Source organism: Lactuca virosa, chromosome 1, assembly GCF_052849685.1.
Source record: "Lactuca virosa cultivar CGN04683 chromosome 1, Lactuca_virosa_CGN04683_v6, whole genome shotgun sequence".
In the NCBI taxonomy this organism is placed as follows: domain Eukaryota; kingdom Viridiplantae; phylum Streptophyta; class Magnoliopsida; order Asterales; family Asteraceae; genus Lactuca; species Lactuca virosa.
Window position 1 is genome coordinate 116,369,204 of NC_136426.1, and position 21,824 is coordinate 116,391,027.

A 21,824-nucleotide genomic window follows, 5' to 3' on the forward strand; every position below is an offset into this window, starting at 1 on the left:
CAAAAAATATGGCTAGGGTTTCTCAAGGAATAATCTTATGTGATGGAGGATGGTCATGAGAGGGTTCCCAAGATGTTAGAGCCCTTAAATAGGGCTCAAAATCGAAGAATTAGGGTTTTGATCTGCCGCTATTACACCCTACGTAACTTAACCTACGCCATGCGTAGATCATTAAACCCGCATCCAAAGATTCAATATCTACGCCCTGTGTAAATCTCCTACACCCTACATAGATCCAAAACACCCAACTTCCAATTCAACTTCAAACAACCATAACTTCTTCGTTTCAACTCTGATTTCGATGTTCTTTATTTGCAAGGAAAGGTATTGAAGAGCCCCACGATTCTATCTATTTACTTTTAGCTTAACACATTTCAAACTAAAACTAGAATCCATACAAGAAGCCCAACATATAACTTTTCCATTTTTACCCTTTGGTTTCTACACACAAATCAAGGGCTTAGATCTCATAACCACTACCATCAACCTTAAATAAGGTCTAAACATTACTTCCTCAAAGCCCAAATCCTTTACATAATTGAATTACGGTCCACAAACCCTGAATTAAGAAACGTCCCAAAACAGGGTGTTACAACTCTCCCCTACTTAAATAAGATTTCGTCCTCGAAATCATTCCTTACTACTTCCTCTGCCATACCAGTCGACCATGCCCGAACTTCCTGAATTCTGATTTATAACATCCGTCTCTCGAGGTATTATTTAATTTAAGTAATTAATATTTGTTAATTGGACTAATAATGGGACAAACGGATTTTTGGAATGAACCTTACGCAAGTGGGCTGAGAACTTAGGCTGCCCATAAGACGTACGTTGGGCGTAGCCTCAGTGAACGCAGGGGTAGAGGCGCCTAGGATGCGGGGGACGCGCACACGTACGCACAGCGTACGTGAGCAGATGCCAAAACCCTAATTTTTAGGGTTTAAGACATATAAATATCCCATTATAGCCCCTGGCCTCCTTACCATCCTCTTACCCTTAGAAAACCCTAATTTGCCTTCATACTCCATTGTTGTGTGTGTTTGACCTTTTGAGCTCATTTTTGGTGAAGAAAGGCTTAGAAGAAGAGAAGAAGAGTTGAAGAAGAAGAACTTGAGTATCTTGAGCTCAAGGATCTGGGACTATTTCATCTTTTGGCACTCAAAGGAGGTATAAAGCTCCTAACTTTCCTCTTGGAAGCTTAGATCTAGGATTATGGAGATTTGGACCTTTTTAGGTCCAAAGGTTGGATCTTTATCATGCAACTTCGTTTTTGAGCTTAGGGTTGCCACCCTTGGAGCTCCTAGCCTTCCTTAAGCAGTAAACTCTCGACCTTTAAGGCCTTTATGAAACCATGCATGAGATCTAGCCATTTCTATGGAGTTAGTTGCAATTATTCAATGTTTGGGCTCATTTGGTGGATTGCAAGCCACCAAGTGATCGACTTTATGCATTAAGACATTAAAGAGGACTTGGATCTGTAATTATAGCCTTTGTATTAGAGTATTAAGCACTTAATGGGAAAAGTGACTTAACAGGGAAGTACGTTGGGCGTACATATAGGTACGCACAACGTACACGCCATTTAGTCAGTACGCTTAGCGTACAGAGGAGTACGCCCCGCGTACTCCACAGATATGGGCTTGGAGTGTTTTGGGCCTCGGTTTGACCCATACCTTGGATTTTGGCCCTTAGAGGGTTGGGTCTGGACTATTGGGCCTTGTGGCCCACTGTGGAGTATAATTTTGGGCCCGGGAACTTGGAATTAGAAGCATTGGGCCTTTTAGGCCATTCGAGATTATTCAGTTTAGGCTAAGGACTTATTGGACTAGTGAAAATGCCCATTTGAAGTGTTGGGCCCAATTTAGAAAATTGGGCCATTAGTGGGCCTTAGGTAGCCTTTGATGGGCCATGGGTGCACTAGGTGAATAAATTAGAATTGGGCCTTAGGAATGGTTTGAGTTGGGCCAAGGGGGTAAAATGGTCATTTTACCCTAAGTAGTGTTATAGATTCTGATTGAGTATTCTTATGATTATGATAGCCGAGAGTCATCGGAGCAGCTATTAGAGGTTACTTCCCGTGAGATTCGACACTCAGCTTTACGAGGTGAGTTACCTTCCAGTAGAAGTGGGTCTAAGGCCACAATGTCGGCCCGCTAGTAGGAGATGTTTGTTAGATAATTGTCTTTGTGATAATTATCTAGGTTTGCTACTGTCTGATATGCTTAAATTCTAGTGTAATATGATGTTATGTGATAGTGGTAGTAGGGGAATCGTCCCCGGTTATCGGTCGATAGGGCCGAAGGGGTAGTATAGTACCCAGCTATGCTAGACAGTATGATTATGTTTTTTTATCATGTGGTAGTATTAGGAGTGAAATAGTCCCCGTAACCGGTTGAGATAAATCGGAGGGGTAGGTCGGACAACCCGGTATGTCTGACAGGGGTAGGTTAGGTACCCCGGTATGCCTAGCAGGGTAGGTCGGGCACCCAGATATGTCTGACAGTATGTTTATAGTATGGTATGTGGTATGATGGGGGAACTCACTAAGCTTCGTGCTTACAGTTTACAGTTTTTTTCAGGTACCTCTTCATCGAAGGGGAAGGAGCCGGCACGGTAGCAGTGCATCGCACACACACTCAATTTCCACACTATGATGTCGTTAGGATTGTACTCTGACATTATTATTATTCCATGACATGTTTTTATGATGTTTGACTTATGGGTTATGAGTTTGATATGATATTGATGTTGTTTTTCAGTAAATGGTTTTAATAAATTAATTAATCAAAAACGAAATTTTTGGTCTTGAAAATTGGGATGTTACAAGTTGGTATCAGAGCCTTGGTTTGAGGGATTCGGACACACCTTCGGGGGTGTATGGACTCAAATCGAGGGTTTGAAAGATTTTTATAACGAAATATTTTTTCTAAAATTTAAAATAAGGAGTTTTGAGAAAGAAAAAGGTGTGTGATGCGTGCGACCGACCGAGCTCAAGTAAGTTTTCCCAAGATACCCATACATGTTATGTTACGATATGATATGCTTATGAGAATTGCATGCTAGATTAGGGCTAAGGATCTAGGAATGATGCCTTATATGCCTATTGCCTGTGTATGGGAACTGCATGCTAGATTAGGGCTAAGGATCTAGGGAGATGCCTTATGTGCCTGCTATATGTTTTTATTGAGTTATATGCTAGAAATAATTAGTCAGTCATATGATGGCCTGAATAGGATATGCTTGGTATGGTTACTCAATGCCGGAATGTTGCTTGCTTTGTGCTTTTAGGAGTTCTAAGTTACATATTGAGAGGACTAAATAATTTCAGAAGGTTAGGTCTAGCCCTATTGCGCAGCTCTTGTTTGAGTCCAACCGTTGTAGGGTAGGACCTCTCATTCCAAAAATTATCTGGTCTTAGTGATATGTAATGGTATTCGCAAGCTAGTTAGGTAAAGGTAACAGGGATTTCCTTATGCAGTTGATGGCGGAGAGTAGGTCGGAGAGTTACCCTAGGGTAAGCCTAGGATGAAATTAATTCAGAGAGTTGTAGTAGTAGAAGGGACTTACTAAAGTCAAGGCAATCCCTGGGGAAAGTACGGATAAATGTGGAAGGTAGTATGGGCCCGTACTACTGAAAGCAGAGGATCAGTACTCGAGTCAAGGAGGGCCGAGATGGAACCAGGGAACTTGTAGTATGTGAGACCTCCTGAAGTTATGTATGACCCTGACGGTTATGTGTTTTGTTTCAGAATGGTGATGATTACGTGTCATGGCTAGGAGGTTCAAGATCGGGATCAGGATCAAGATCGGGCTCGGGATCAGGTGCCGAGCCAGTTGATGAGAGGTTACGTGAGTTCATTGCTTCTGAGATCACTAGAGGCATCCTTGAGTCGACCCCGGTGTTTTTCGGGTCGATCAAAGAGGGGATTATCGAACCGATGGAGGATTGCCTCAGGGCGTTTAGGAGTGACTGGCGGCTAGCCAATCAGGGGCGCACACACTGTCCTTTAAGCAATTCAGGGGATGCGGCGCGCCAGACTTCCATGGGGTGAAGGACCACATTGTTGCCAGGAGATGGATTGCATACATGGAGTCTGCTCAGTTGACTAGCTTCTGCCCTGAGAGGTCGAAGGTTTGGTATGCTGCTGGATGTTTGAGGGACAGGTCTAGAGATTGGTGGGAGTCAGTTGGTGATTCTTTGGGAGCCTCAGTTGTTGAGGCGATGACCTGGTCGGACTTTGTGACCAGGTTTAGGGCTGAGTTTGTGCTGGCTATGGAGCTTCAGCAGCTGGCCATGGAGTTTCTTGATATGAGAAAGACTAATGAGACGGTGGCGGAGATTACCGCCAAGTTTCGGGAGAGGCCCTTATTGGTGCCTCAGTATGAAGGAGATGAGGAGATGTGGAAGTCCCGCTACCATGCTATGTTGAGAGCTGATATCCGGGAGCATGTCAGCTACTCAGCGTGCCCGACCCTGGATTCCATGATTGCCAGGGCAAGGGAGAGGGAGATCGATATAGAGCACCTCCGGAAGAGGAAGGCGGAGACTGAGCAAGGTACTGGGGTTTCGGGGAAGAAACCCAAGGGATTCGACTCTAAGTCGAAGGTCCATCAGGGCCGGAGCCGCTGCGGGAAGTGCGACAAGCCACATGAGGGGTCATGTAGACTAGGGTTATGGGGCTGCTATAAGTGCGGTAAGACGGGGCACTTCAGCAAGGATTGTACAACCCCTACCCCCATCATTCTGACATCGGAGTTGCTTTGTTTTCACTGCAACCAGCGAGGCCATAAAAAGGCCAACTGCCCGATATTGACAGTAGCAGCAACGCCAGTGACGGTGCCAGCTCCAGTGACCCTGCAGATAACTGATGGCCGGAAGGGCAAGATAGAGGCTCCAGTGCTGAGGAGTCGAGCCTTCCAGTTGACTACCGAGGAGGCACGCGCCGCACTCGATGTGGTGACGGGTATGATTTCTTCTCCCTAGCTTTTATTGTATGGTGTTTATGATATTTATGTGCCATGTTATGTGGTTTGTTTAGGGTCGTTCCATGTGAACGGTATTCCAGTGCAGGTGTTGTTCGATTCGGGTGATACCCGATCATTTGTCTCTCTTGCACTTAGCAAGAGGTTCCCTGAGTCTTCGGGCATGTTGGATTGCCCACTAGAGGTCGAGATTGCTGACGACCGATCAGTTCGAGCATCAAAGGTTTTCAGAGATTGTGTTTTGAGGTTGTTCGAGGAGCGCTACGTGGTACACTTGATTCCCATACCATTGCGTGGGAACAAGGTCATCATTAGTATGGAATGGTTGAACCCTAATGGGGCTGTGATTGACTGCGCACAGCAGTTGGTACGCGTCAGGACCCTAAGTGGGGGAGAGCTGGTGATTCAGGGCGAGAGGCCACAGCGTGGACCAACTTTATGTTCAGCAGCGAGGGCTAGGCGCTACCTTCAGCAGGGTTGCGCCGGATATGTCACCTACATCATGGATACCCGGGAGGAGGTTAAGGCGACCGTGAGTGATGTGCCAGTTGTGCGAGAGTACCCGGATGTGTTTCCAGAGGAGTTGCCGGGATACCTCCGGAGAGGCAGGTGGAGTTTAGGATCGACTTGGTTCCTGGTGCAGCCTCGATAGCCAAGGCACCGTATCGGTTGGCTCCTCCCGAGATGCAAGAGTTGTCTACACAACTATAGGAGCTGTTGGACAAGGGATTCATCAGATCGAGCAGTTCACCCTGGGGAGCCCCGATTCTGTTCGTGAAGAAGAAGGACGGGTCGCATCGGATGTGTATAGATTACCGGGAGCTGAACAAGGTAACGGTTAAGAACCGTTACCCACTCCCGAGGATTGATGATCTTTTCGACCAGCTACAGGGGGCATCTTGGTTTTCCAAGATAGATTTACGTTCAGGCTACCATCAGATGAGGGTCAGAGATGAGGATGTACAGATCACTGCGTTCCGAACTCGCTATGGCCACTACGATTTCGTGGTGATGCCCTACGGGCTCAACAATGCTCTTGCCGTGTTCATGGACCTCATGAACCGCGTATGCAGACCGATGCTGGATCGGTCTGTGATAGTTTTCATCGATGACATCTTGGTTTAGTCCAAGACGCAGGAGCAGCATGAGGAGCACTTGTAGGAGGTGTTGAATACCCTGAGGAAGGAGAGCTTGTATGCCAAGTTCTCCAAGTGTGAGTTCTGGTTGCGCGAGGTGCAATTTCTGGGGCACCTTGTCAACCAGAACGGGATTTTGGTCGTTTCGGCCAAAGTAGAGGCCGTGATGAGATGGGAGGTTCTGAAGTCTCCATCTAAGATTCGGAGTTTCCTGGGATTAGCGGGCTATTACCTGAGATTCATTCAGGATTTCTCCAAGATAGTCGTACCCCTGACCCGGCTGATGAAGAAATTCGTTGTCTTTCGCTGGGGGCCTGAGCAGCACTGTGTCCCGGGATGGTTAACACGGAAAGTAAGAAGATAGAAAGGTACATATGGGGTTTATCTACCCCGATTCAAGGAGATGTGCTGTCTTCTAACCCAACTACATTCGACAATGCCAAACGCCTGGCCCAACGACTCATTGACCATGGAGTCCGCCATGGCGTGGTGGTCCCCGTTCCCGAGCCATCGAAGGGAGAAGACCATAAACGAAAGTCGGGGAAAAAGAGGAAGGAGCAAACAACCCAGGAAACCCCGCAGGAGCAACAAAAGGGTTCTATATACTCCACCACAACACCTGCTACTCCAGCACCTGCCAGTCGATATGCTGGAACTCTTTCGAAGTGTGTAAAGTGCAACTATCACCACACCGGAGTATGTCGGGAAATGCAGTGCCTGAACTGCCACAGAAAGAGACACACTGCCCGTTTCTGCAGGGCACCGGCTCAACCGATCTCCCAAGTCCCCGGTATTGAAGAAAACCAAGCCTGCTATGGCTGTGGTGAGATTGGGCACTATAGGAGGGACTGCCCGATAACAAAGAACTCGGGAGCGGATGGACGAATTCTGATGATCACCGTAGGAGAATCAACCCCGGAGTCACCAGCGAGCAGCGGTACGTTTTCGAAATAAAATAAGAATTACTTTAAAAATTAATTTATATTTATATAAGATTAAAACTTGGGGAAAACACTTAAAAGTAATTATAATAACTCACTTATCGAAACAAGTAACAGTATTCAAGAGAACTAAAAGATCCGTTCAGAAAAGCTATGATGGCTTAATATGTACATTAGGGTTGTGCATAACTAAGATTTTGCAGACTTAGAGTGAGTGATTCCGTCCTAATTCATGTTCCTTGTTTGATTGTGGATTTGGGGCAGAGTTACTCAGTTGACCGTCTTATTCATCTTAATTATTCATAACTTGTATATGTCTGGCAATCATAGTGGTACCGAGGAGGATCGTAGTATAAAGTATCGACACTAGTTATCAAAACACTTGCATTGTATGTACTCGCTCATCGCAGTACGATACGTAGAAGTGTTACATCAAGGAGAAAACAGAAAACACTAGAACGTTTACACAGAGTACATTATCGAGCACACTAGGGGTACATCATCATATAACAAACATTTCTTTCAAATCGGCCAAACTTTTGTTCAGTAAAGAGTCTGTTTCTATCATTCGTCATGAATTGGCGTGGTCCTCACCATACTAAGTTCATATGTTTCCATCGCCTTGACCATAAAATTCACGAAACCTTAGTCATTCGTAACGACAGTCCGACCCAGACTTCAGAATCGTCTACCTCGTATTCTAAACCCCGAAGTACTCATGTGAAGAGTACTTTGCCCTCCGAAGCCTTGCCGCCGTATGTTCAGCAGACCTTCCCGAAATACCACTCGTGCAGCAGATCAAGTTCAAGCACAGAGGATAAGGACGAATACAACCCACCTATCATTATTCAGTATATACGCGAGGGTGGTATATGATTTTGATTACGCAGATTTAGTATGTGTGCGTCCGCCTTATCTCCTGTTCCTTGTTTGGTTGTGGACTTGGGGCAGAGTCGCACATCCGACCGTCTAACTAATCTTAATTATATACGACTTGTATACTCGAGGTAATGATAGTTGGACCAGGTATGAATCCTATCATGGACATTAGGGCAAAGTTGCCAGGTCTACGAGTGGGTATTCTGCAAATCAGAGTAGCACAACCCTAGTAGTACTGCTAAGAAAGCTAATTTCGGGACGAAATTCCATCTAACGGAGGGATGATTTGACAACCTGAAATTTTTTGCCTTGTAAGTCCATCCATTCAATTCAACCGTGTGTCAGACTCATTTCTGCTATCTTCTAGCCTTGTTTAGAGTCTGTTTAAGGGTTCAAAGCTCAGTACATTCAAGCATTGGGTATAGGATTGAGTTGTGTAAGTTCTTCGCGTTGAAATCAAGCCGAACACTCCATCATAGGGAGTGTACGGCCGTACACATGTGTGTACGGCCGTACACCCATGTTGGCCGTACACCCCCTCCATAAGTGTGATATCCTTCCATTTCTAAGTCATTTCTTCAGTTTCCAAGTCAAGAACTCGAGTTTTCTCTCAACTATCATCAAGCTTTTCACCCCGATCTTCAAGAATGTAAGCCTTTCTTCCGTTTTGATTAGTTGTTATTCTTCTTAACCTAGTAACACCCTTTGATTTCATCCATGAAAATCATCTATTTGGGGTAGATCTTCAAGATCTTCATCTTTCACCAAGAACACCAAGAACACACACTTGTTCTTGGTGGCTGTGAACCCTTTTTGAGCCTCCAAATTGTAAGTATCCTTCCCCTATGCTTAGTACACGTTAGGATCTCTTGTTTAACACCCTAAAAACGACCATAACTCAAGAACAAAAGGAGTGTACGTCCGTACACCCTTGCATGGCCGTACACCCCTCAAAACACCCCAAAAAGGGCCTCCAAAGTGAGAATCTAGTTCCTATTCTTGTTGAGCAATAGTCCCACAAGCTTCCCTATCATTCAAACACCCTCTTGTGCACATTTTACCATGACTGTACGGCCGTACACTCCATGGCCATACACCCATGGTCGTACACTCCTCATTGTGGCCGTACACACTCCTTTGATGAATCACATGTGATTCTAACACTTGGTCCAAGTGTTTCCTAGTCCCTAAGGGTGTTTCCTTGCATGTAGTTGCTTCTAAACACTATATTTATGCCAATATATGCCTTTATATGTCATTTAGGACTCGTTTGTGTCTCGGGACTTCATTCGTGGAACTTCTCATCCTTACGCGCATATTCGTTTGAATCACCCACATAAGGTGAGTTCATACCCCGATAATCAATCTTTTAAATTGTTTTAAATGCTTTATGAGGGGGGATACAAGTTGAACACAATGACAATTGTGTAAATGTTTTGTTATAAACATCATTTCAACAGATTGCTTATGTATTTATAAGTGATCAAAACATATCAAATACTCTTTTTAAGTTATGATACTTTATAGTTTATAAAACTCTATTTTTAAAGTACAATCATAACTTAGTAGATAAATGAGTCTTTTCTTCAAGTCAATAACAGTTCAAAGCAAAGATACTAGTAAACTATAATAGGTATGGTTTAGAGGTTCAGTTCACTCTAGAACATACTATAAAGAGAAACAGTGAGGTAGATACAATACACGATAACATAGAGAACATACTATAAAGAGAAACAAGGGGAAGATACAATACACGATAACAGAAAGAACATACTAATATACTATAACAGAAAGAACATACTAAGATACTATAACAGAAGAACAAACCAGGATCTAATTATACCAATGATCACTAACTCATTGTTCTAAACAAAAGGTGATAGTAAATTCGGTATACATGATCAGATAACGTTAAATGTGACACTATTTCATGACTTAGCAATTCGTTTGCTGAAGTTGCGTTTGGTAACCAGAATCTCTTGCAGGGAGAGCGTATAGTATGGGTACTACTCATCACATTATGACCTTAATAAAACAAACATGTTTTTGATGGGTTTCGAGCAATACATCATTCCTATGGTGTACATGCAAACCCTAGTAGCTTTTGGATCTAGTTTGTCTAATGAACATGCAATCGAATATCCAAAGCTATAAACCCTAGATCTATCATATAAGAACTGAAATAAGGGTTTAGTAATTACCTTTGATTGTTATATAGTAATAACAATCAATTCCTTGCTTTGATTGGCTTCAGAAAGCTTAGTGCCTCAAGTGTTGCACCTCTAATGGAGTCACAAACACCACTAAGCAATTGGATGAAGGAGAGAAGAGAGGGGAGGCACAAAAACGGCTGGAAACCCTAATCCAAGTGTTAGCCATGTTTTTCGTGCCCAAGGGTTCCTTATATACTTAGGCTATTAGGGTTATCCAACAAGGAAACCCTAATTTGACTGCTTAAGCCCTAAGCAGCCCATGGACCCCTTCTGGAACATGCCTTGGACGATTTCTAATGGGCTTCCCCATAGAATTCGTCCAACCAATTATTCCAAGGTGATCCATAGCTCAATTGTAATTATCCTACAATTACAATTCCAGTCCCCTGAGTTTAATTAATCTCTCTTAGTCACAAAATTAATTCCTAATTAATTCTTGACTAATATTAATTAAACAATATGATTTCTCCTTTAATATATTATTCTTATAATATATTAATAAATCATAATTAAACCTTTCTCTCCTTAATTCATCCTACATATTGCTATGGTGAAGGCAACCCAAAAGGACCATGCTCATAATCGGGTCAAGTACATACCAAAATAGTTATGGACTTAGACACTAATCCAACAGTCTCCCACTTGGATAAGTCTAATAACTATTTTGCATAACTTCATAACCTGATCAGCAATCGTAGCTTTCAAAAGCCGCTGTCAACTCTGATCTTATCAGATACGCGTGTCCTTTAGATAAGGGATCATACATTCCTCCATTCTACAAGATATCGTATAGACATGAGACATGGATTTAAATCATTCTCTTTGTCTATGTATTGTTTCCCGACATCTGATTTATGACGACTGACAACAGACTACAATTGAACACATCAACTTAGTCCCGGCTTGGCCAAGCGCTTAGGGTGTCATCATTAATCATCGAGGGGCCCACAAATATCGCTTTTATCCCACTTTGGGTAAAAGGAATGGATAAACTTCGACTCAAATGCTTGCTTGCACCTACTAATCGAATCACACACAACAATAAGTTTTATAACACCAAGTTACTGGTGCGTTTACTTATCATCAATGTGCAACCGACCAGCAAATAACAACTCACACGTCTCGGTTTCAAGAATATACAATGTTATCGTCTCACTAATCACCCGTGATAAAACCATGAAGTGATTCAAGTGAGCGTGGGTTTAATCCAATACTTTAATCTTATCAAAGCACTCATGAACTCTGCAGCAAACTTGTGCTATGTCTAAACACTTTAGACAATCTACAGACAAATTCATGACAATCTTCCTTCATACCTACTTCCAACGTATGATCGACTGTGGAGGTTCGAATAACCCAGTTATTCTGGAAGTCAAAACATGCAAAGTGAAACACAATAATAATATTAATCCTATATGGCCCCAAAACTTTTGAGCGTAAATAAAAAAACACTTTTATTTAAACACCATATTGATTACTCATTATTCATTGCTTACTGTTTCAGAAAATCAACTTATTACTCGAATTATAACCACGATTGTCCCATGCTCCAAGCATGCACACTTTGGTTTCCTATGGTCCATACTTTGTGAAATAGATCAATTGAAAAACTTTTCCAATGTAACTCATTTCACAATCCCCAATCCTTATTATTAGTATAAGAATACCAAATTCTTGCCACTTTTAGAATATGTCAGATTCTAACATTTTATGAAATGATTCTTTCGTAATGTCACAGCACAAAAGTCACCAAGACCCGGCTAATAAAATTACAAGGTATTCTATCGTAAATTGTTACAAGACAATTCCATAGACGTGAAGTCTCACATTCAAAGTACATTCCTTTGAACATCCTTATCGCATATATTTCTTAATATCCAACTCCCATTAATGGAAACATTTCCATATTTGCCATATGACAACTCATTCTTAATAGAATCTTATCTATTCATAATAATGTCAATATAGTCCATCCAGTACTATACTTCCAAATACTCACAAGCGACAAATCCTCAGTGAACCTCAGATCTTCCTTTGATAGTTGTTTAATTATTTTAGTCAAAACCGATTCTAGTCCCTTTTTCCCTCTTAATGCCCTAGGAATTTTGAAAATTTTAGAATGATCAAATATTATAGCATATGCAATCGATCCTATATCCGAAGCGTATTGGACACGATGCATAATGTCTCACATAAAGACGTGATACTTTATCAGCTTTCTGCCATAATATTTTATGTGCCCTGTTCCCACAATTCGAACTATGAAGAGGGATGCCGTAATCATAATCGAATTTTGAGAATGCACTATGTATCCTTGACTAAATTTATTAACATTTCTCGATCTAAGCTTTAGAATTTTGAAACAAAGTATATTATTCTCTCCCTTAATTATAGCAAAACAACTTTTAAACCCTTGCAACTTTGCAAAGTGAATCTTTGTTTTCTATAATTAATATTGCTAACTTGCAATACTTACTATAATAATCATGCTCCCACTAACATGATGATTATTACAATACAAGCATAACACTTATGCTCCCACTAGCTTTGACATGTATTCAGAAAATAGCTGAACTTCTAGAAGACAATGCTTATTGAATTCCTTAAGTTCATATTTCTAACACTTGATGCTTTGATAATCCTTTATCTAAGCTTTTTAAGCTCATACATCTTTGCCTTAGATAGCTCACATGTGTGTCTAAACAATTCAGAATCTATGTTACTAAGTCCCAAATGTTCAGACCAATTGCCAAATCTCACAATTCGAACTATGAAAAGGGATGTCGTAATCATAATCGAATTTGAGAATACAATTTTCACAATTGCTATCTTCTTAAAATCTCTCTTAGTGAAAGCATTTCCTCACAATCATTTTCATGAAGGAGGGAAACCTTATGACACTTAGATTTTATGATGTATGTGTTCCTATCCATGCGAATTCGTCAAAATGAAAGTTTGCAACAAATCCAAAACCATATGGACTGAACTTGTTCAATCTTGATTTCTTGCCTCATGGTAACACGAGTGCCCACCATGTCTTCCAAGCAACTCACCCCTACATATCAATCTAGTTTCCATTGATCAAGGTGCTTTGTCTTTATGCATTCAAATGAGAACTCATAGAACTCACATACATATTTAGATTAATTGGAATGGCACAGAAACCTCAAGTCGTGCGCTAGTGATGATTAACTAGGTTTACTCTTGATTTGTTCTTGAAACTTTTCAAGACCATTAAGACTCCCACTGACTCCTTGACATATAAGATTCTCTTGTCAAGAAACATTTCTTGACAAACAAATATTCAAGAGTTAGTGTAGCCTTTTGTCAAGTTTAACACTTCACACAATTGGTCCTGGTTGGTCTTTGTCTTATCCAAGACATCACAACTTACCAATTTCAAATGTGCAAGAATAAGAAAACTTTTCCAAATTCCACATTTGTCGAGTGTTATAAACCTACTTAAGACTTGTCACTCATGTCAGAATCTTGACTCTAAGACTTGATATTGGGACGAAGTATGATTGACTTCTTGATTTAACCATTTCTACAATTCTCGATTCCTCTTCTTAGACATGCAATTGCACTAAAACTCACTTAGAGGATCAATTGAGACATGGTTCTTAATCATTAATACCTATCATAAAACACAATAAAAGGTACTCTCCCTTCTTCTTAGAATAGAGAAACTTTTATCTTTCTGCCTACTTGATTCTTCTTATTCGTTCTGCAATTGATTGAAACTCTTTCGATCAACTCAGAATTATACTTAATCTTATAAGTATAACCATATTTACTAAACTTTAGTAAATCATGACGAATATCTTTATCACTCTTGTGGTGGACTTGATCAACGCACAATCTAGTGTACTCGATCCCCTAGTCCTTCCCTTGACACTTTGTCAAAAATAGTCTAATTTCCAAATATGAAGTTTCTCATTCATCACGCAACCAAGTTGTATGATTCCAAGTTTCTGTCCAATTGAAACTTGGGCGATGAGAATCTTCCCTTATTTGGCAAATTCTCGACATTTCCACAAATAACATAATTAAGAATCAAATCCATTATTGCTAATAATAGAAACAATTAAACATCAATTTTTCATACACACCATTGCAAGGATAAATAAATAAGACAAAATCAAAATTTATTTTATTGCGAAAAAATTTGTCCTTACAATGCAATTCAACTGAAAAACTATGCTATTTCATATTTCTTATCATTCTATCCTAACTCTAGATTAGCAGCTCAAAAATCTGATCTTCGAATCCATGCGATCGAAATCCATTTCTTCATGATCATATTCAACACGCTTCTTCCTTAAGCTTCCTCTCTTTTCTTTGATCCTTCAAAAACATCAAAATGTAATCTTATCACATCATGTATTAAGAATCAAAAATAGGAACTTACAGAGTTAGATAATAGATTTTACCTGAAGTAGAGCCATATTCCTTGACTCGCCTATCTCTTAGATCTCTCAGGTAGTTTGGGCAACTTCGTCTCCAATGCCCCTTCTCTAGGCTATAAAAGCAAATGGACTTCTTTGGTACAACACATGGGACAATCTCATGCTTAGTCCTTTCTGGACTTCCAATGTTGCCAGTGTCCATTTAAGTTTGGGAATTTGATTCACCAGACAAGTTTGCTTGACCAGCACGCCAAATCATTGCTGATTCAGCAGCTATAAGCAAATAGGTGAGATCAATGAGGGTCACGTCGTGTTCCATCATATAGTACTCTCTTACGAACTCACTATATGATTCAGGAAGTGACTGAAGAACCCAGTAAACAGCCAACTCACCTGAAATGTCGACACCCAACATCCTTAACCTGTCAATGTGTGACTTTATCTCCAAGACGTGTGCACACACAGATTTCCCATCTTCGTGTTTACTTGCCAATAGGGCTTGAGTGAGCTTGAACTTTTCAAGCCTTTGAACTTGTGGGTTAGGGAGAATAATTGGAGGAGGTGGAGGAAGTGAAGCATGACTCTCATTTCCTTGATCATATCTTGGAACGGCATCTTCATTTGGAAAGCTTGTTCCAATGGATTTGGGAAGACCATTGTAAGATTTAGACATCTACAAAAAGGGAGAAAATTCAAGTTAGTTGATAAGAATCCTTGATGTAACACCCAAATGGAACATCAAGGCTAGGATCCAACACAACATTCTACAACCTAGAAGAGGGATGTCGTAATCTAGTTGCAGAATATTTGAAGGTAGGTAAATGACGATTTACCAATTCCCACCATGAAAAACAAAATGAAGTTTAAGTTTTAAATGAATTAAAACTCCTAGATCTTTTGAGATTCATTGAACTTTTCAATGGCATGTTTAATCTCGATTATGCCCTTCTATTTGTGACTGGGATGCCGAGGATCACAAATAAGGTGTGAATAACCATACGAATCTACGTGATGCACTCAATGATACTATCACCTAATCAATGTGCCGGTTAACCACACACGCTCCATTGATCTATGATAAACATCGAGCCATCCTTCACAACCAATGTCAACCCCAAATTAGTGTGTCGGTTAACCACGCACGCTCCACTAACGTTTGGCAAGGGTGTGAAGTGTAATTCCATGGATTAGCATACAATTTCACATTTTGCCTAAAGTAACTATGATTTGGGAATTTATAAAAGCATTTAGTTACTTTGTACTTCATTATACTTATAATGAAAGGTTTCGTCATATCCTACCCGTTCGGCTAACGACCCTCCACTAGTCAAGAGTGCGGTGGGTAAGAGTGGATACCCATTCAATCGCCATTTTATAGGCAATTTCCTTAAACAACCCTTCTAGACCAGCTTCGTGAATGAGGCCTACTAACGGTAAGACTGACTGTTTACTCATAGATATATATAATATTAGACTTTTAATGTTATATATAGTATAGGGTGTATTTTACACTTTTAAAATACTAGGTGGTCTAATTTAATAAATTATACTTTTAATTTAATTAAATGTAAACCAAAACTTTATGGGTTTATAAAATCTCCTTTAATTATACACCTTAATTAATAAATAAAACCATAAGGGTGTAATTTGAACTTTTTCAAAAATACGAGGGTTTTTAGAATTTACCATTTCAAAATTAAACTTTTAATCAACTTTTAAATTCCAAAACTTGAGGGCAAGTTTTGAAACATTTCAAAACATTAAGGTTTAACTATTTAAATTTCAAAAACAAAACTTTTAAGTTCAAATTTAAACTATAAAACTTAAAGGGAGTAATTTGAAATTATTCAAGCTTTGTCAAGAACATTCTAGATCAACAATTCAAATAAGGCAATTATATAGTTTTGACCTAGTCTAATTTCTTGCAAGATAATACACCAAATAATTCAAATAATTAAATTTAATCATATAAGGAAGTAATTATTCAATTAATATGAAATTATCTTTTATTTTGGCAAAGATAATCACCCAATATCATAAAAATCCGATTTCTATCAATAAAAAACGTTTTGGTAATTATCCCACAGCAAAAATAGGCAAGAAACCCGAAAAATCCTCCATCTGACTCTCTGACTCGTCGAGTCAGGCTTGGACTCGCCGAGTTCACTATGGACTCGGCGAGTCACCCAGTTGACTCGGCAAGTCAAGTCGAAAAACCTCAAAAAAAATCAATTTTCAGCCAAAATTCGATCAAATAAGCATCAAATTCACTAACAAACAACCCTAGGCTGTGATACCACTGATGGGTTTCGAGCAATACATCATTCCTATGGTGTACATGCAAACCCTAGTAGCTTTTGGATCTAGTTTGTCTAATGAACATGCAATCGAATATCCAAAGCTATAAACCCTAGATCTATCATATAAGAACTGAAATAAGGGTTTAGTAATTACCTTTGATTGTTATATAGTAATAACAATCAATTCCTTGCTTTGATTGGCTTCAGAAAGCTTAGTGCCTCAAGTGTTGCACCTCTAATGGAGTCACAAACACCACTAAGCAATTGGATGAAGGAGAGAAGAGAGGGGAGGCACAAAAACGGCTGGAAACCCTAATCCAAGTGTTAGCCACGTTTTTCGTGCCCAAGGGTTCCTTATATACTTAGGCTATTAGGGTTATCCAACAAGGAAACCCTAATTTGACTGCTTAAGCCCTAAGCAGCCCATGGACCCCTTCTGGAACATGCCTTGGACGATTTCTAATGGGCTTCCCCATAGAATTCGTCCAACCTATTATTCCAAGGTGATCCATAGCCCAATTGCAATTATCCTATAATTACAATTCCAGTCCCCTGAGTTTAATTAATCTCTTTTAGTCACAAAATTAATTCTTAATTAATTCTTGACTAATATTAATTAAACAATATGATTTCTCCTTTAATATATTATTCTTATAATATATTAATAAATCATAATTAAACCTTTCTCTCCTTAATTCATCCTACATATTGCTATGGTGAAGGCAACCCAAAAGGACCATGCTCATAATCGGGTCAAGTACATACCAAAATAGTTATGGACTTAGACACTAATCCAACAGTTTTAAGGTATTCAGTACTGAAGTATGTCATTTTAAAAGACAACTGTGTACTTACATTTTTCCCATTACTTTCATATTGTGACAGTTCCACTTGAAAGTTAATGCAAACTATTTTCGAGTTAAGATAGTTATAAACTAGGGAAAACTTACAGTTTTTCAAACGACAAACATAACAGTTGAGTCTAGTACATTCACTTAGAAAGGGGCATATAATGCTAACTTTATGATTCCTTAGTTTATACATCAGGGATATATATATTAATCGGATCCGACAGGTAGTAGGAGGTGTGCTTTCCGCTTCATTTCTTGTTCCTTGTTTGGCTGTGGGCTTAGATCAGATGCACCCAGTCTACTATCTATTCGATCTTAGCTATATATACATATATATATATTCCGTATACACCAAGTAATCATAAGAGTACCAGGTATAGGTCAGGTCATAGTATACAAATTCAATACACCGTTTTCTAGTACAAAATATACTTTTCAAATAGAACATTTAGTAGACAAAACTAGAAACTTACCAGTAAATGGTTTAATCCATTTTATTAAACCAGTATAACTTAAAGGACATTTAGTGGTTAATTCTATAATACCTTAGTTTATACATCAGGGTTATATATGATTAATATCTGATAGGTAGTTGGATGTGCGCTTTCCGCCTTACTTCCTGTTCCTTGTTTGGTTGTGGGCTTAGGGCAGATTCTCACAACTAACTATCTATTCAATATTATATTATATATAGCTAGTATAAACTAAGTGATTATAGAAGGAACCATTGTGGTTACCATTTTTACTAAAAGAAATAAGGGATATCTTAAAGAATGTTTTCATCAAATATAAAGGAATTATTACAGTTAACTCCGTGAGTACCAAGTGAATATGCCAGGGTTATATACAACGATGATCTAACAAACAATGGGATGTGTGCCTTCCGCCTCATTTCCTGTTCCTTGTTTGGTTGTGGGCTTAGGGAAGATACACACAATCAATTGTTTGTTTACTCTGGGTTTAATATAACTCGTATCCATTGAGTACTCATAGAAAGGATTGTAGAGTCATTTTTACTTATCTTTCATCAAAGCAGGAAATATATGATTTTCTAGAAGAATAGGCGAACTTTTCTAAAAGAACTTACAACTTACTTACAACTTACTTACATCACTAAAATCTTATGAACTCACCAGCTTAAATGTTGATCTACTCTTTCAAAATAACTTGTATTCTCAGGAGACCAATAGACAGGTACGCGCACTGGGATTTAGAAGATGGAGCATTATAGCTTCATGTCTTGTTTTGTTACTTAATTTTGTAGTCTATGTTATGTGAACCACATACTTTGTAAACACTTTCTTTCTAATGAAATGGTTGTTTATTACTTTGATTACTATGATGCATGTCTTGTGATACTAAACATGACGTCCTCCGCCCCCGAACGTTTCCACCGTTCCGGTTTTGGGGTGTGACAGATATGATGGGGAGAGGTTGGGCAGAGGGTCATGGGGAATAATGAAGTGGTACTCAAGACGACAGAGAGAATCCAGCAGGTCCGGAGCAGGCTTGAGACTGCTCAAAGTCAACAGAAAAGTTATGCTGACAAGCGTCGTTCGGACCTGGAATTCCAGGTCGGGGATATGGTCCTCCTGAAGGTGTCACCTTGGAAAGGTGTCATCCGATTCAGAAAGTGGGGCAAGTTGGGCCCCAGGTACATCGGTCCCTTTAGGGTTGCAGCCCGGGTGGGCAAGGTGGCATATAGGTTGGATCTGCCAGCCGAGCTTAGCCAGATTCATAGTACTTTTCACGTCTCCCAGCTGCGGAAATGCCTAGTAGACGACTCTGCAGTGGTGCCTCTCGAGGAGATTCAGGAGGATGACAGCCTGAACTACATCGAGCGACCGATAACCATTCTAGATAGGAAGACGAAGGCGCTGAGGAACAAGGAAGTGGAGCTGGTGAAGGTGCAGTGGCAGCACCACAAGGGCTCGGAGTGGACATGGGATCCCGAGGACGAGATGAGGGAGCACTACCCCGAGCTTTTTCCAGACGCAGCAGCAGACTTCGAGGACGAAGTCTAAAATAAGTGGGGGAGAATTGTAACATCCGACTCTCGAGGTATTATTTAATTTAAGTAATTAATATTTTTTAATTGGACTAATAATGGGACAAATGGATTGTTGGAATGAACCTTAAGTAAGTGGGCCGAGAACTTGGGTTGCCCATAATACAGACGCTGAGCGTAGCCTTAGTGTACGCGAGGTGTAGAGGCGCCTAGGATGCGGGGGATGTGCACACGTACGTCAACGTACCGGGAGTACGCGCAGCGTACGTAAGCAGATGCCAAAACCCTAATTTTTAGGGTTTAAGACATATAAATACCCCATTATAGCCACCCTGGCCTCCTTACCAGCCTCTTACCCTCAGAAAACCCAAATTTGCCTTCATACTCCATTGTTATGTATGTTTGAACTTTTGAGCTCATTTTTTGTGAAGAATGGCTTGGAAGAAGAGAAGAAGAGTTGAAGAAGAAGAACTTGAGTATCTTGAGCTCAAGGATCTGGGACTATTTCATCTTTTGGCACTCAAAGGAGGTATAAAGTGTTGGATAAGGTGTCTAAGTCCATAACTATTTCTGGTATGTACTTGACCCGACCCGGCATGGTCCATTTGGGTTGCATGGCATCATGCATTTGGATAGACTAAATGAGAGAAATAACACTTGTGGTTTATTAATATATTATAAGTTCTAATATATTAATAGTATTATTTAATTAGTATTGATCAAGAATTAATCTAGGATTAATTAAATGATCAAAAGATGACTAATTAAATATATGGGTTGATCATGTAAATCATCCATAACTTGTATAGTGGGCTAAAAGGCTCCATGGATAATCAAGTTGGGTTAAACCCATTGAATGCTCCATGGAGGCTCCATGGGAGTTACAAACCCATGGGTCATGGAAATGAAGAGTCATGTCACATTAGGGTTTACATGGTGTAACCCTAGATGTGACACACTATATAAGCAACATGTTCTCCACCAAAATCGGCGACACTAAGAAACAAGAGGGCTAGAGACGATTTTGCAAGTGTAAGATTCTCTCAAAGTTTACTCCTTTGCATTTGGTGTTGTGTGAAGCATTTGAGGCATCACACTTGGGGTGCTAGGCTCACAAGGTTTCAAGGATCATAATCAACAAGGTAAGTTATTCTATCTTTCATTCAAGTTAAAAATGTTCCCCATGTATGCTAGATAGGAATATAACCTTGGAATTCAACTTTGCATGATTATTAGACAAACATAGATCCAAGGTTATTAGGGTTGCATGTACACTTAGGAAGTGTTAGAATGCTCAAAACCCATCAGTGGTATCAGAGCCTAGGTTTGTTTGTTGTTTTTTTTTTGTGCAAACTGCTTGAAAAAATCGTTTTTCTGTTTTCTGCTCGTTTGCACTCGACGAGCAATTATCAAAATTACAAGTTTTTTAAGTGTAATTTTTGATTCTTGAAAGTGTTCATATTCATGTTCTTGAACTTATGAAGATTAGATGATCATAGGAATTGTTTGTAACCTTCATGGTAGTTTAATTCATGATCATAATGTGTTTTAATGGAGTCCATAACTTGTCCTCAAGTTATGGAAAACCAAAAGCCTCACTTTTATTAAAGCCATTAAAAGAACACAAGAGTTATAAAAATGAAGAGTCTTCATTTTTATTACTCAATTAATTCATAAGTTATAAGAAATGAAAAGTTTTGGAGGTTTACAAAACTTGCCCTCAAGTTTTGGAACAAGTAAAGTCTTGATTAAAACTTTAGTTCCAACCCTTAGAATTTTAAAAATTAAAATTCAACCCTTATACTTTATAATATTATAAGTTACTAATATATATATATATATATATATATATATATATATATATATATATATATATATATATATGTATAAGATCAAGTCGTCTTACCGCTAGTACGCCTCATTCACGAAGTCGTTCTATAAGGGGGGTATAAGGTTGTTGCCTATAAAATGGCAACTTAATGGGTGTCCACTCTCACCCACCGCTTCCTTGATCGGTGGAGGGTCGTTAGCCGAACGGGTAGGACAAGGACTTATAAATTCTCATTAAAAGTATGATGAATATCATAAAGTAACTAAATGCTTT